At 43.6% G+C, this 15375-nt stretch overlaps 1 long non-coding RNA gene across 1 annotated transcript in view; it reads left to right on the top strand.

Annotated features, from left to right (window-relative positions):
* Positions 1-15375, top strand: part of LOC137307185 (uncharacterized) — a 112108-nt gene that overhangs the window by 95702 nt on the left and 1031 nt on the right. Inside the window, exon 3 of the long non-coding RNA XR_010959059.1 lies at positions 5977-6242. This is a non-coding gene — a long non-coding RNA (uncharacterized lncRNA). The remainder of the gene's footprint in view (positions 1-5976; positions 6243-15375) is intronic.

Genomic DNA, 15375 nt, shown 5'->3' with positions numbered 1-15375 from the left:
TTCACTCAATTCCATTTCTATCCTCTGATCCTACTTTCCTGGCTTACTTTGAAATAATATCCTGGGTTTACTTTATCTATACCATTTAGTATTTTTTATGCTTTGATGAGGTACCACCTTCTCTCTAGACTGTAGAGCTTTCCTCATAGTTCATCTCTTTTGCACTGAGGGAATGCTGCACTGTCAGAGATGCCATCTATTGGATGAGACATTAAACCAAGGCCCCGCTCAGGTGGACGTAAAAGACCCTGTGGCACTATTCGAAGAAGAACAGGGAGATGTCCCGGTATCCTGGTCAACATTTCTCCCTCAACCAACATCACCAACACAGATTATCTGGTCATGTATCTAATTGTGTGTAAATTGGCTGCCATGCTTGCCTACATACAACAGTGACTGCACTTCAAAAGTAATTAATTGGCTGTGAAGTGCTTTGGGGTGTCTTAGGAATGTGAAAGATGCTATATAAATACAAGTTCTTTTTTTTCTTTCTTTTGTATCATGGTGACCAGAACTGAACACAGCAATCTATGTGTGATCTGATCAGTGCATAGTTCATACTTCATACTTCATTCCTTTGAAGTTTCACTTTTTAAAATCATATATTTATGCCCTGGTCCTTACAGGTACTGATTGTTAGATAATCTATAATCCTATTGTAGTTACCAGGGCCTAGTGGTTCTACTACTTTATTATGGATACTATCCTGATCATTTGTAAGAACCAGGTCCAGATGCAGTCTTGACCTACATATATAGTAGTTCTGATTCTTTTGCCTTACTTCCATTAAGCAGCCATCATAAGCAGCCAGTGCAAAATGTCTCTGAAAGATGATATATTTGCACTACAACGTTTATGTAAATTCAGTTGACTGCAGTTTAAGGGCTGTGTTAAACCTATTATATGGTGCAGTGTGGAACCCACTCTCCTCTTCGTCAACTGGAAGGATCTTATGTGAAGTCCTTTGGTCTGGTAGGGTATTCTAAAATAACCTTGACTTTATTTACCATTTGAATCAATATTAAAAAAATCATAGATAAAATATGTGATTTAATAAACCGTTCTATGTTCCAAGCACAGCTAAGAGGCTGTAACCTCCAGGCGTCTGAAGTAGATTTTAACCAGTGACCCTTACCAGCAGGATGAAGAGGCTTCCTTCTTCAAAGATCATTACCAGCCTGTAGTCAACAAACCTAACAGGATAACTGAGAGGTTCCTGCCTCCAGTCAGCCTTAGCAGCTTGAAGCAAGAGAACCTTACCAATGTACCTTAGAGGTTCGGACTGACAGATATGCATGGAAGCTTGTTGTCAGTGAACCATAATGATTCCAGTTGAGAGTGTAATTGCCCTTCTTTCTGTACAACAGATTTCTTCACAGTCAGGTCTAAAACAAGCCTCTTTATTGCAGCTACTTATATTTGATGTTCTACGGTATGATCCTGAAAGTTTCTAGGATATACAGATATGTTCCAGGCTTGTTACAGAGTTTTGAGGCTTCTTAATATTCTAGATGGTGGAATTACTGTGGACAAGAAGAGGTGGCACCTTTAATAATATACTATATCTAATATTTTCAGAAAAATATTATTAATAAAGCTGGGACATATATGAGATGTTAGTATTTGAACATTTCTTTTCTAATTTTGTTTTTGTGTATGAAAGAGTAGGCTGCTCTGAGACTATCAACGTTGTCAGGAGGTGCTATTGACCAACAAGGCATGACTCTCTCTTCCAATTTGTTTCCCCTCCCCCAGCAGGGAGATTCTGCAGCTTCCATTTATCTCCGTCGTGACTCAGTTTTGGAACTGAGATCAAACCTACATTTGTCCCATGCATCATGGCACTAAACATTAGTGCTGTAATGTGCAGTGACACGCAACTGCCCTTGTATTTGGATGTAGCCCAAAGCATTACTTGTTTTTTGCTCCACCTGGATTTGAATCTCGAATAATGGGACAACACACTGTTGCACACAGATATAACTTTAAATTAAAAAGAAAACCCAAGGTGTCAATTTTACAGCATAAGCTGTTTATCACGAGTTTGAAGAAAATTCTAATTCAGCAAAAAATAAAATCTAGCCATACTAACAAGTTCACTTGACCTTTATAGTTTTTTATCCAGGTTAAAACTCTTCAGCTGGTCACAATTTAAGAGCATTCAAGCTGCAAACACGTTTCAGTCGTCTCACACTAAAGAGCATTATTTTTATTTGAATCCGTTTAAGCGATGCCCAGGCACACATTTATAAAGAAAAAGAAAGAACTTGCATTTCTATGGCACCTTTCGTGACCTCAGGACATAACAAAGCACTTTACAGCCAATTAAATACTTTTTGAAGTGTAGTCACTGTTGTAATGTAGGAAACACCAATTTGTGTACAGCAAGGTCCCACAAATAGCAATGAGATAAATGACCAGATAATCTGTTTTTAGGGGTGTTGGCTGAGGAATAAATGTTGACCAGGACACCAGGAAGAACTCCCCTGCTCTTCTTCAAAATAGTGTCATGAGATCTTTTACAGCCACCAGAGAGAGCAGACAGGCCTCGGTTTAACTCCTCATCCAAAAGACAGCACCTCCGACAGTGCAGCACTCCCTCAGTACTGCGCTGGGAACGTCAACCTAGATTTTGTGTTCAAGTCTCTGGAGAGGGACTTGAACCCACAACCTTCTGACTCAGAGGTAAGGAATCTTACAACACCAGGTTATAGTCCAACAATTTTATTTTAAAATCACAAGCTTTCGGAGATTATCCCCTTCGTCAGGTGAATGAGTGGAAGGTTCTCAAATCGCATATCTTATATTAGGCTGGGACAACATCACACCAATCAAATGGTGTCGTTGTTGTTCAAACAGGCCAGTCACAGAGAACAGCACGTCCCAGTACACTGGATATACATTGTGTCAATTACACAGACAGAAAGAAAGAGACCAAAATGGCAGAGAGAGAGAATATTAAAACACATAACTTTTTTTTCCCCTTTATGCTGGTGGGGTTACATGTAGCGTGACATGAACCCAAGATCCCGGTTGAGGCCGTCCTCATGGGTGTGGAACTTGGCTATCAACTTCTGCTCGACGATTTTGCGTTGTCGTGTGTCTCGAAGGCCGCCTTGGAGAACGCTGACCCGAAGATCCGTGGCTGAATGTCCTTGACTGCTAAAGTGTTCCCCGACTGGGAGGGAACCCTCCTGTCTGGCGATTGTTGCGCGGTGTGCGTTCATCCGTTGTCACAGCGTCTGCATGGTCTCGCCAATGTACCATGCTCCGGGGCATCCTTTCCTGCAACGTATGAGGTAGACAATGTTGGCCGAGTCACAGGAGTATGAACCATGTACCTGGTGGGTGGTGTCCTCTCGTGTGATGGTGGTATCCGTGTCGATGATCTGGCATGTCTTGCAGAGGTTGCCGTGGCAGGGTTGTGTGGTGTCGTGGACGCTGTTCTCCTGAAAGCTGGGTAATTTGCTGCGAACGATGGTCTGTTTGAGGTTGGGTGGCTGTTTGAAGGCGAGTAGTGGAGGCGTGGGGATGGCCTTAGCGAGGTGTTCGTCGTCATCGATGACATGTTGAAGGCTGCGGAGAACATGGTGTAGTTTCTCCGCTCCGGGGAAGTACTGGACGACGAAGGGTACTCTGTTGGTTGCGTCCCGTGTTTGTCTTCTGAGGAGTTCTATGCGATTCTTCGCTGTGGCCCGTCGGAACTGTCGATCGACAAGTCGAGCGCCATATCCCGTTCTTACGAGGGCGTCTTTCAGCGTCTGTAGGTGTCCATCGCGTTCCTCCTCATCTGAGCAGATCCTGTGTATTCGTAGGGCCTGTCCATAGGGGATGGCCTCTTTGACGTGGTTGGGGTGGAAGCTGGAAAAGTGGAGCATCGTGAGGTTGTCCGTGGGCTTGCGGTAGAGTGAGGTGCTGAGGTGCCCGTCTTTGATGGAGATTCGTGTGTCCAAGAAAGAAACCGATTCTGAGGAGTAGTCCATGGTGAGTTTGATGGTGGGATGGAACTTGTTGATGTTATCGTGTAGTCTCTTCAGTGATTCTTCGCCGTGGGTCCATAGGAAGAAAATGTCGTCGATGTATCTGGTGTATAGCGTTGGTTGGAGATCCTGTGCAGTGAAGAAGTTGTGCTCGAACTTGTGCATGAAAATGTTGGCGTATTGGGGTGCGAATTTGGTCCCCCTGGCTGTTCCGTGTGTTTGGGTAAAGAACTGGATATCGAAGGTGAAGACATTGTGATCCAGGATGACTCGGAGGTGAGAGTGCTTCCAACTGAGCAACAGCTCACACACCAGGAATGCATCAGGAAGCATTTGCATCTGGATATTTTATTCTCTAGGTCAGTGGTTTTCAATTTTGTTTCTGTGAAGGACCCACACTCCTGGCAGACTTCTGAGTATCTTTTCAAAAGACATTTTCAGCCAGTCAAGGAAAACAGTACTGTCATTGCAGAAAACATTTTTATTAGTATACAGCAACAGAAATAAAATGTGCTGGTAAGTCAACAACCACAGGAAAAATATAAGATACAGATTTTGCAAAACGTAGCATATGGTCTGCCTGGCACCAGATGTTCAGAAATCCAATGACCTCATGGGCCCCTTGGGACCTCCTTATGGATGCCAGTTTGAAAACCTCTGCCCTAGGTTGGCGCAAAGTGCATAAAGGCATGTATGTATTCTCCAGTAACGTACGAGGTTTAAACAGGTTAAAATTGGATATAAATGATTTTGAAGAGACTGCAGCCTACAGAAAAATACAGGGGGGCATTGGTAGTAGTCTCAGAGCAGCCCACCTTCTTGACAGTGGAGGTGCATGTCTAGACAGACTGAAGATAGGGAATCATTTACCATAAGAAAAGAATTATACAGAAAATAAATAAAAATGCCCAAAGAAAGTCGCAGTTCCAGCAACCATGTTCCAGCAGAAAGAAGATTAATTTTAGCGCAACATATCTCACTGCCTCATTATACAGATGTCATGAGGAATAAAGATAAAGTATGTACCTCAAGATAGAGCTAAGATCGAAACTAGCAGATCTCCCATGGCGGTGCTCACAGTAAGTCAGATTAATGCTTTTTTTATACAGTCAGGAGTGTTATACCATGTAATGTACAAGACATTATTTTGCTGTAAACATGGAGCTGTATTGCTTTGAAGCCACAAAGTCTAATTGTTGTTAAGTAAACACAGGCTCACATTAATCAGAGTTCAATTGTTATTTGGTCAGAAAAATTTGCATATTGGGAAATGCTTATATGTTTCAGGCTTCAGGCCAATGAATGGTTTTCTTTTTCTTTTTAAAGATTGTTTTGCATTTGCAGCAAAGTGTGATGTCCAGTGCATGAAGTCTGGAATGTCCCAGATACCTGCCAGATGTAATGAAAGAATTTGGAAAAAAGTTTGTAGGAGATATTCCAAGAGACAGTGAGGGTAATTGAGGGGTGGAAAACTGGTGGTAGTGGACTGGTCACCCGTTACACACCCTACCCATTACACACCCCACCCATTACCCCACCCGTTTTAATTCCTCCTTGCTATTTGCTGATTGGTACATTCACTACCTATTCAGTTGTGATTTGCTGCAGTTTAATACAAATTAAATTTGAGCCAATCAAGTGCAAATGTGACACAAAGATTTGCATGTGAAAAAGTGTGACATCGAAGGGTGACGTCTAAGGCACAACAGACACAATACGCAATGTTATATATAAAGTCAGAGAAATCGATACCCAGATTCTGGGCAGATATTGGCAACCATTTAAACATTTTGAATTGCAGAATAGGAGACCTCTATCAGGTTATTCAGGCTACAGGAATATCTTAATACATTATGTATGTTCAGAGGATCAGAGAGTGGAGCGGCTGATTGCTCCAGACAGCAGGGAGTTAGCAGAGACAAACATAGTTTCAGCATGGTGCTGCATTTTCTCATTTTTGTGTTAATTAAAACTCACTTGTTCATTATTCCACAAGTTTGAGTTTGATTGGAAGAACCCACCACGCCAGGCATGATGGAGAGACCGGAAGCAAAAGTTGTTAGAATCATAATGGCCACCCAACTTACATCACAGGAGGGGCAGCTCGTGTTTCTCTTGGTGTTTGGTCTGTTTGACGGTAATGAGGACACTGACACATCTGAAGAGTCAACTACAGCAGGAACACTGCCATCTCTATCTCCTTTCACTGCTGGCACGGAAGAAAAACACTACTGAACACCAAGGGGAAATTGGAGCCAACAGGTATAGTTGAAAGTGCCGTTGTTAAACAACTCCTACCTGCACAGGACAGAAAGCATCCATTAAAGTTACTGCTTCATAACTTAAAATATGAATTTTGTGCTCATCAAGGTGAAGGCTGTCAGTACTTGGAAATCAAACACTTTTGGACCCTAGTGTCAGTGAAAAGAAAGAAAGAAAGACTTGCATTTATATAGCATCTTTCACGACCTCAGGATGTCCTAAAGCGCTTTATAACCAATGAAGTACTTTTAAAATGTAGTCACTGTTGTAATGTAGGAAACACGGCAGCCAATTTGCACACAGCAAGGTCCCACAAGCAGCAATGTGATAATGACCAGATAATCTGTTTTAGTGATGTTGGTTGAGGGATATTGACCAGGACACCGGGGATAACTCCCCGCGCTTCTTCAAAATAGTGCCATAAGATCTTTTATGTCCACCTAAGAGGGCAGATGGGGCCTTGGTTTGACGGTTCATCTGAAAGATGGCACCTCCGACAGTGCAGTACTCCCTCAGTACTACACTAAAGTGTCAGTCGGGATTACATGCTCAAATCTCTGGAGTGGGACTTGAACCCACAACTTTCTAACTCAGAGGCGAAAGTACGACCAACTGAGCCATAGCTGACACTGTCACTATTTTAAGTATAGGATAGGCTTGATGCAGAGTAAAGTTCCCCAGCAAAAGCAGTTCTGCTGCTTCCATGTAAATGTCTCCATTTCTCACACCAGCCATCCTTTGCCCTCTCTTGTGACATTGCCAGTGTTGGCCGAATTATGGGCAGTTTTGCATTGTGGATCCACATGCTAGGGACTCTCAGCTAGAGAAATTAATAAGTTCTCTATCATCAACGCATTTTGTCTTACTCTTGAATGTCAGCTCTTGTGCTATGGTGGGTAATTCTTTGAATTACATGACTCAATGGCAGAGGATAGTTTATGCTTTAATCAAGATCTAAGGACTTGTCGACAAGTTCTGAAAACTGGTCAATAAAATCTGTTGACAAAAACCAATGACTGCTTGCACTTTCAAAGTGTTGACAAACATAGAAACTAGTCTTTACACTAATCAACCAATTTTGTTTTGGAAGATATGTCGATCGGTTTTCTGATTTTTTTTTGCCCACACAGATGTTGGCAAGTTCCAGAAATTATTATTCTAAGATTTGACCCATCTATGTCCTTGAGGAGAGGAGAAAAAGAGAGAGAAAATAGGGGAGGGGAGACCAATCTTCATATTTGTTGATTGGTTTTAAATCATTTAAGCAGGATGAGGACATACCGTAACTGGAACTGCTGAAACTACTGGATTAATGAATTGAATTGTTCAAAGTTAGATGGATGTGCTCCTTTGAATCACAATTGGAAAACTAAAGACAAGTTCTGTTTGGTTGCCTTTTCAGCCCTTCCCCAGTGAATTTTTCAACTCCATTTTTTGGAGATTATTATTGACAAATCCCCTGCACTCAGAGGGATGTGATCATTCCTTCCACACACGTGGTAACAATTAATCAGTAAGCAGAAGAGTTCAGGAGCATCTGATACAGTTGTAACTGGGGATATTATAGGCAAGGAGAAGAAATCGCACTGGCATAAAATACCACATATTGTTATTAATAACTCAAACTGCCCCACTTGTATGAAACTAATCGTTAGATCTAACATATTTATGAATTATGATAATGTAGATATGCAAGTAAGCTAAATATAAATAAGCATATGTTGAATCATGATGAAATATTGGAGAAAAGAACCACTATACAATTAAGCATAAGATTGTGAATTAATTATGTTAAATTGGCAATTAACTTGTGCAAGTTATAAGCAATGCAAAATAGTTTTTCCTCTAGACCTCAAAACCTAAAGCCCTAGATTTATGAGCCTTATAGTGTAGAGTAAGGCTAACCCTGGTCTAGGGAATAGTGCACAGTAAAACACTATAAAAAAAACACATTTTCCTAAAACCTCACTTAAATCATTTCATTTCTTCTTCATTTGCAGCAAATAGCTTCACCCTTGAGCAGTGAAGCACTGCTTATTTCATCTTTCTTTTTGGTAGAGGAATGAATTGATAATCTGAGTGATGCTGGCGGTCTGGCAATTAACTAAACACCCCTTAACAGGATTCAAGAAAAAGCTTGTTATCTGACAGGTGATGCCTCCCTCACTGCTAGTTTCCAACCTCTCTCTCTCTATCTATCCATAATCTTTCTTGTCTCTCCCTATTTCATCAATACTATGAAATAGTATTGTCAGAGCTCCTCTGAACTTTCATCTCATGTTTCTCCTAAGCTCCAAATGCACCATCAAACACACTCTTTCTCCACCCTACACCCTCACTGTATTGAGACCAAGATTCATCGCACCATCTCCTACTCTAAATCATTCTTTTCCAGATCTGAAAACTGTGGAACTCCTCACCCCTCTCAGTCTTCCCATCCTTCCATGATCAACAGGTTTTTAAAATCAGACTAGAAGTCACCTAAACACTATTTCTTGATCTATCTTTTCCATCTTTTCCTACTTTTTTTCAACCTAGGTGGTGTTCTGCAGTATGGACTTTGGCCCTTCACCAAGGTTTCTCAGTAAAAAAGAGAGACAAACTTATGCATTGTGCATAAGCATACTGCATACCAGGAGAACACAGCTACATTTTAATGGGATTCACTGGGCTAATAAGGAGTCTGCAAGTGAGTCTGAGATCCACAATCAGTTTGCATCACAGCAATAGTGCAATGGGCTCCATTCGGTATCAGCATAGGCTCAGTGGTAGCACTCTTGCCAAAAGATCTGAGCCAAAAGATCCCAAGACCAACTTGAGCACATAATCTGGGCTGACACTTCAGTGCAGTACCGAGGGAGTGCTGCATTGTCGGAGGTGTCGTCTTTCAGATAAGACGTTAAACCGAGGCCCCGTCTCCCCTCTCAGGTGGATGTAAAGGATCCCATGGCACTGTTCGAAGAAGAGCAGGTATCCTGGCCAATATTTATCCCTTGATCGACGTCACTAAAAAACTACAGGAAATACATTTTTACAAACAATTTAAGGCCTACATTTTGCATTAGGCTGTAAATTTACCACCCAATTAGATATTTTTGAGTGATTTTTACCCAACAGTTAAAACAAAAGCTTTGAAAATGTGATGGCTGTGCAGATACAAAGCTTCTTCTCTGCACTTGGAACCACTCTCTCAGCTGCTCCAATGCTAAGTACTGGAGCACTAATCCTCAAAGCTTTAAAGTGAAGGAAAAACAAAGGCTCAATTTCCATTTTGCTCAATTCCTTGCTAACATGTTTTACGCTTTAAAACTGCTGTGAGTAGGTATTTTGTGCAGGGCTTCCCCTGTTGTATTTGGGGATCCTTCTCAGCCCCTCTGAGAACCTGGGGTAGAAAGTGCTGCAGGGCTTCGAGTCACTACTTAAGACACTTCACGAATGTTCTGGCCACGTGCCTGTTCTGCGCTCAGGACAGAACAACATTTCACACATGTCTGCAGTGCCCAAGGTTGCAACCCCTTTTGTCGTTATTTGAAGGGGCTGCTCCTCAACTTCTGGTTACACTTTTCACCCATGATGTTCATCTTTAGTCACCTGGTGTGCAGGGCAAGCAGGTTGGAGGATCTCCTGGTGGCTCTGTTGCTGGGCCTGGTGAAAATCAGCATATGCAGGTCCAGGATGCGGGGGATTGCCAGGAGTGGTCTCTCTGCCTGCTTGCCGACGTTTAAAGCTCTGGTACCTGCTTAGATGGCCATGGAATACAGCATGTGGTGTCCATCGGTTCACTCGAAGCCTTCTGAGACCACTGGGGAAGACATCTGCTGAAGGCATATTCAGCATAAGGACCACTTGATTCCCAAAACTTATCATGCAAAGTTCAGAATACTTATTCCTCTTCACAACTCTATAATTCAACCCTGGTCTGCTATCATACCCTTCTCCTTTCCCCTTCCCCCAGCAGCACAGGAAGTACTTGATCATCTATCTCAGTCTATAGCTATTCCTAGAACCACCAATCCCATTCCCAACCAAATCACTACCTATATACAGTACTTTTTGGACAAGTCAATCAATTCAGTCTCAACTGCTTTTGCTGCCAATCTGTCGCACACATCCATTACTCTGGGGAAAGTATGTTGAAATGCTTGAAGTTGAATCAATGAATTGGCAATTATGCAATTAAGTCACTCTGCCCATTCTCAAACTTGCAATGTACAATCTGATTCATCCTTTGCAGACCTAGTTCAAGCTTAATGTAACAGGAATTAACATTACATCAAGTCATTCTCAGCACCATTAGATAACAGATAAAGTGAGTACATTTTATAAGTGCTGAAAGGGTCAATGAAATTGGTGTATTCCATAAATCATATTTAAGTACTTTCATCATCAAGCAGAATAAATACAAACTATTACATGAAAAGTGTTGTACGATACAGATTGTTTTAAAGGGGTTGTGTCACCCTGCGAAACAGAATCCGTACAAGGCAAAACCTCAGGGATCTCCCAACACAATGATGACATTGTGGTTCGCAGTCATTTTAATAAAATTCTAAGTTTTGAGAAATTTGATGCTGAAAAACATCAATACTACATAAAATACGACTGAGGCCGGAGCTACTATCATCTTGAAGAGCCCAAGAACTGAGGTGCAGGATCCCACACTCCTGCAAGAACAGCAGGTCCCTCTTGGTCCTGGACAGGTAGTCCAGGGTCGCGGCACATTGCGTCGTCGATTTTGATGCTACGCACGTTTATGGATCCAATTTTTAAATCCATTTTAAAATAGAGGAAAACAGAACATTCAGGTTTTACTATTGCATCAGTCTGGGGTCTACATTACCGTCCATTTGGGACCCTGGGTCCAGATTCTGCATTTGTGTGGTGTGCAGGAACTTCTGGATAGTCCTTGGGCTGAGAAAGGAGGCCTGTCCTCCATTGGGGGAGGGTCCTCGCTCGGGGTTCGACGGCGGGGTCTCGTGGGGTGGTGTGTCTGTGAGATCCACAACCAGGTCAGGCTCCTCGTCCAATGCCGGTGGTTCGCTCTACGCGTCCGTCGTGCTGCTCCCGGTTGCCCGGAGTTGGGGGAACCTCGCTATCCGCGTTGCAACTCCCGGCGTCCCAGAGTTGGGGTGCGCTGGACACGTTACAGCTCCCGGGTTCCTGGAGTTGGAGCGCGTTGTCAGTGTCGCTGGTCACAGTCGCGTTTTGCCTCTTCCTTTGACGAAGGTGGGATTTCCCCCCTTTCCTTGGTCATCGTCTGGGGAGTGGTCGCTGTTGTCTGTTGGGGTCTCTAAGCTCCTCTTGCTGCTGGCCACACCTTTGGTGTTTGTGCCTCTGGTCCTGCGGGACTTCCTCTTTTTCTTTGCTTGTATCATCCATCCTTCATCCGTCCCTGGTTTGCCTTCCATTGGCTCTGTGTTCCCAGGGGTAGTTTCGGGGCTGGGTTTGCTTGGTTTCCTTGTCACTCCCTTCCTGCTTTTTGTCTTCCTCCTGGCCGCTGGCCCTTTCACGTACGACCACAGCGGGGAGCAGGGGTCTGGCCTCCTTTGGGGCAGCTATGACTGCTGCTCTCTCCTCCTGTGTCACCTTGCCTCTCGCTACCCGTGCATAGCTTAGTCTGCGGTTTGGACAGGTCTTGTACAGGTTGTCCAGCCTCTCCGCACAGGTTGCAGCACTTGGCCTCCTGACAGTCCAGTGTCTGGTGGCCTTCCTTCCTGCAGTTCCTGCAGATCATCGCCTTGCAGGAGGCTGCTTCACGCCCGGGCTTGCTGCAGGATCAGCACACTCTGGGCTGCCCCAGGTACACCACGTATCTTCGACTCGTCCCAATCACGAAGCTCGATGGTAGGTGGATGATGTTTCCATCAGCATCCGCCCTCAGCTTCGCCTGGATGTTCCTCTTGCTGGTCCAGATCCTGTGCATGTCCGTGATATCGATACTCCGCTCCGTCGACGCATCGCTTTCATAGAATCATAGAATCATAGAAGTTACAACATGGAAACAGGCCCTTCGGCCCAACATGTCCATGTCGCCCAGTTTATACCACTAAGCTAGTCCCAGTTGCCTGCACTTGGCCCATATCCCTCTATACCCATCTTACCCATGTAACTGTCCAAATGCTTTTTAAAAGACAAAATTGTACCCGCCTCTACTACTGCCTCTGGCAGCTCGTTCCAGACACTCACCACCCTTTGAGTGAAAAAATTGCCCTTTGGACCCTTTTGTATCTCTCCCCTCTCACCTTAAATCTATGTCCCCTCGTTATAGACTCCCCTACCTTTGGGAAAAGATTTTGACTATCTACCTTATCTATGCCCCTCATTATTTTATAGACTTCTATAAGATCACCCCTAAACCTCCTACTCTCCAGGGAAAAAAGTCTCAGTCTATCCAACCTCTCCCTATAAGTCAAACCATCAAGTCCCGGTAGCATCCTAGTAAATCTTTTCTGCACTCTTTCTAGTTTAATAATATCCTTTCTATAATAGGGTGACCAGAACTGTACACAGTATTCCAAGTGTGGCCTTACTAATGTCTTGTACAACTTCAACAAGACATCCCAACTCCTGTATTCAATGTTCTGACCAATGAAACCAAGCATGCCGAATGCCTTCTTCACCACCCTATCCACCTGTGACTCCACTTTCAAGGAGCTATGAACCTGTACTCCTAGATCTCTTTGTTCTATAACTCTCCCCCAACGCCCTACCATTAACAGAGTAGGTCCTGGCCCGATTCGATCTACCAAAATGCATCACCTCACATTTATCTAAATTAAACTCCATCTGCCATTCATCGGCCCACTGGCCCAATTTATCAAGATCCCGTTGCAATCCTAGATAACCTTCTTCACTGTCCACAATGCCACCAATCTTGGTGTCATCTGCAAACTTACTAACCATGCCTCCTAAATTCTCATCCAAATCATTAATATAAATAACAAATAACAGCGGACCCAGCACCGATCCCTGAGGCACACCGCTGGTCACAGGCCTCCAGTTTGAAAAACAACCCTCCACAACCACCCTCTGTCTTCTGTCGTCAAGCCAATTTTGTATCCAATTGGCTACCTCACCTTGGATCCTGTGAGATTTAACCTTATGTAACAACCTACCATGCGGTACCTTGCCAAAGGCTTTGCTGAAGTCCATGTAGACCACGTCTACTGCACAGCCCTCATCTATCTTCTTGGTTACCCCTTCAAAAAACTCAATCAAATTCGTGAGACATGATTTTCCTCTCACAAAACCATGCTGACTGTTCCTAATCAGTCCCTGCCTCTCCAAATGCCTGTAGATCCTGTCTCTCAGAATACCCTCTAACAACTTACCCACTACAGATGTCAGGCTCACCGGTCTGTAGTTCCCAGGCTTTTCCCTGCCGCCCTTCTTAAACAAAGGCACAACATTTGCTACCCTCCAATCTTCAGGCACCTCACCTGTAGCTGTCGATGATTCAAATATCTCTGCTCGGGGACCCGCAATTTCCTCCCTAACCTCCCATAACGTCCTGGGATACATTTCATCAGGTCCCGGAGATTTATCGACCTTGATGCGCGTTAAGACTTCCAGCACCTCCCTCTCTGTAATATGTACACTCCTCAAGACATCACTATTTATTTCCCCAAGTTCCCTAACATCCATGCCTTTCTCAACCGTAAATACCGATGTGAAATACTCATTCAGGATCTCACCCATCTCTTGTGGTTTCGCACATAGATGACCTTGTTGATCCTTAAGAGGCCCTACTCTCTCCCTAGTTACTCTTTTGCCCTTTATGTATTTGTAGAAGCTCTTTGGATTCTCCTTTGCCTTATCTGCCAAAGCAATCTCATGTCCCCTTTTTGCCCTCCTGACTTCTCTCTTGAGGAACATCAGCACATCCATGACGGGCACATGCGGTTTGGACATGTGGACCGTTAATGTCCATTCCTTCTCCTGCGGGAGCGCGAAGGAGAACAGAACCTTCCTCACAAAGACGTCCCGTTGCCATGGCGTGGGTCCTTCACCTGTCTTTGTGGTCAGCCTGATTGTGTTGCATACCCCGTGCCCCGGTGCTCTGGAACCTCTGGTCGCCATGTCCGCTGCGAAAAAAAAAACATCTTCACCTTACTGGAAAAAGGCGTTAGACCGGTCCCCAGCCAGCATTGAGATCCACCTCTACGTCAGTATAGCTACAAACAGGTTGTAGCTGTTTCTGCTCATCCTGGGAGATCCGCCTTCAGGATCACAGATTTTCCCCTGCCAGGTAAGTACAACTGTTCTGTTTGTAAGCAGCAACCACACGCAGGGGAATTAGTCACTTACCGGCTTAGCTAGACTCGCTTCTTTGTTATTCTAGACTCTGTCCCCTTGAAGTAATTATGACTTTTATTCATTCTCTAGCCATAACAAGATAAGTCAGAGGAAAAAACTACTAGAAGTATCCCCTGAGCCTAAACAGCCGCACTGCAAAGGCAGGATGCCTGTAGCTCGCACCATTGGCGATATAGTGCAGAATTTTATATTTAATGTACACCGCTATTAATGAATGTTAGCATTTGAGGGGGACTTTATTCCACATAAGTGATCTCCTCCTTTCATCATCCAACACTACCCACTCTTTTGCTGATGATTTCTCTCTACGTTCAAGCTCGTTCAGGTTACACTCTCAGTGCACACAGCCTTTGTTCCTCTCGCAATGCAGTGGTTGAATCACTAAATTTTGCCTTTCAATGGGCATGTAAATCTCGTTTCATTCAATATTGAAGATACAGTTTCTTCATGTCTTTTGCAACTCTAACCAACAACTCCCACCTCTTACCTTTAGTCGATCCACTCTTAACCTTTCTTCATCTAGTGATGTTCTTGACCTCACTCTGATCCTGAACGGAGCTCCCACATCTCCTCCATTGCTGAAGTTGTCTCCAAGAAGCTTGACTTCTCGTTTCATTAACAATTCTTAGTTCAATATAAGCCCCACATCAGAGACTAAGTGGAACTTGCAATTTAATTCAAACTTTTCAATGGTAAATCCTCCCAAAAAGGTACCATTCTCCAGTTCCTCAATAATCGAATGCCAAATTTGTCATTTTACCAGAATCAATTTTAGTTGTGGAATAGGTTACTACGTAAAGTCATTGAAGCAGTTAGT

This window comes from Heptranchias perlo, chromosome X, assembly GCF_035084215.1.
Source record: "Heptranchias perlo isolate sHepPer1 chromosome X, sHepPer1.hap1, whole genome shotgun sequence".
Classification (NCBI taxonomy): Eukaryota; Metazoa; Chordata; class Chondrichthyes; order Hexanchiformes; family Hexanchidae; genus Heptranchias; species Heptranchias perlo.
The sequence above is the reverse complement of the archived record's forward strand: the minus strand, read 5'-3'. Positions and strand labels throughout refer to the sequence as shown.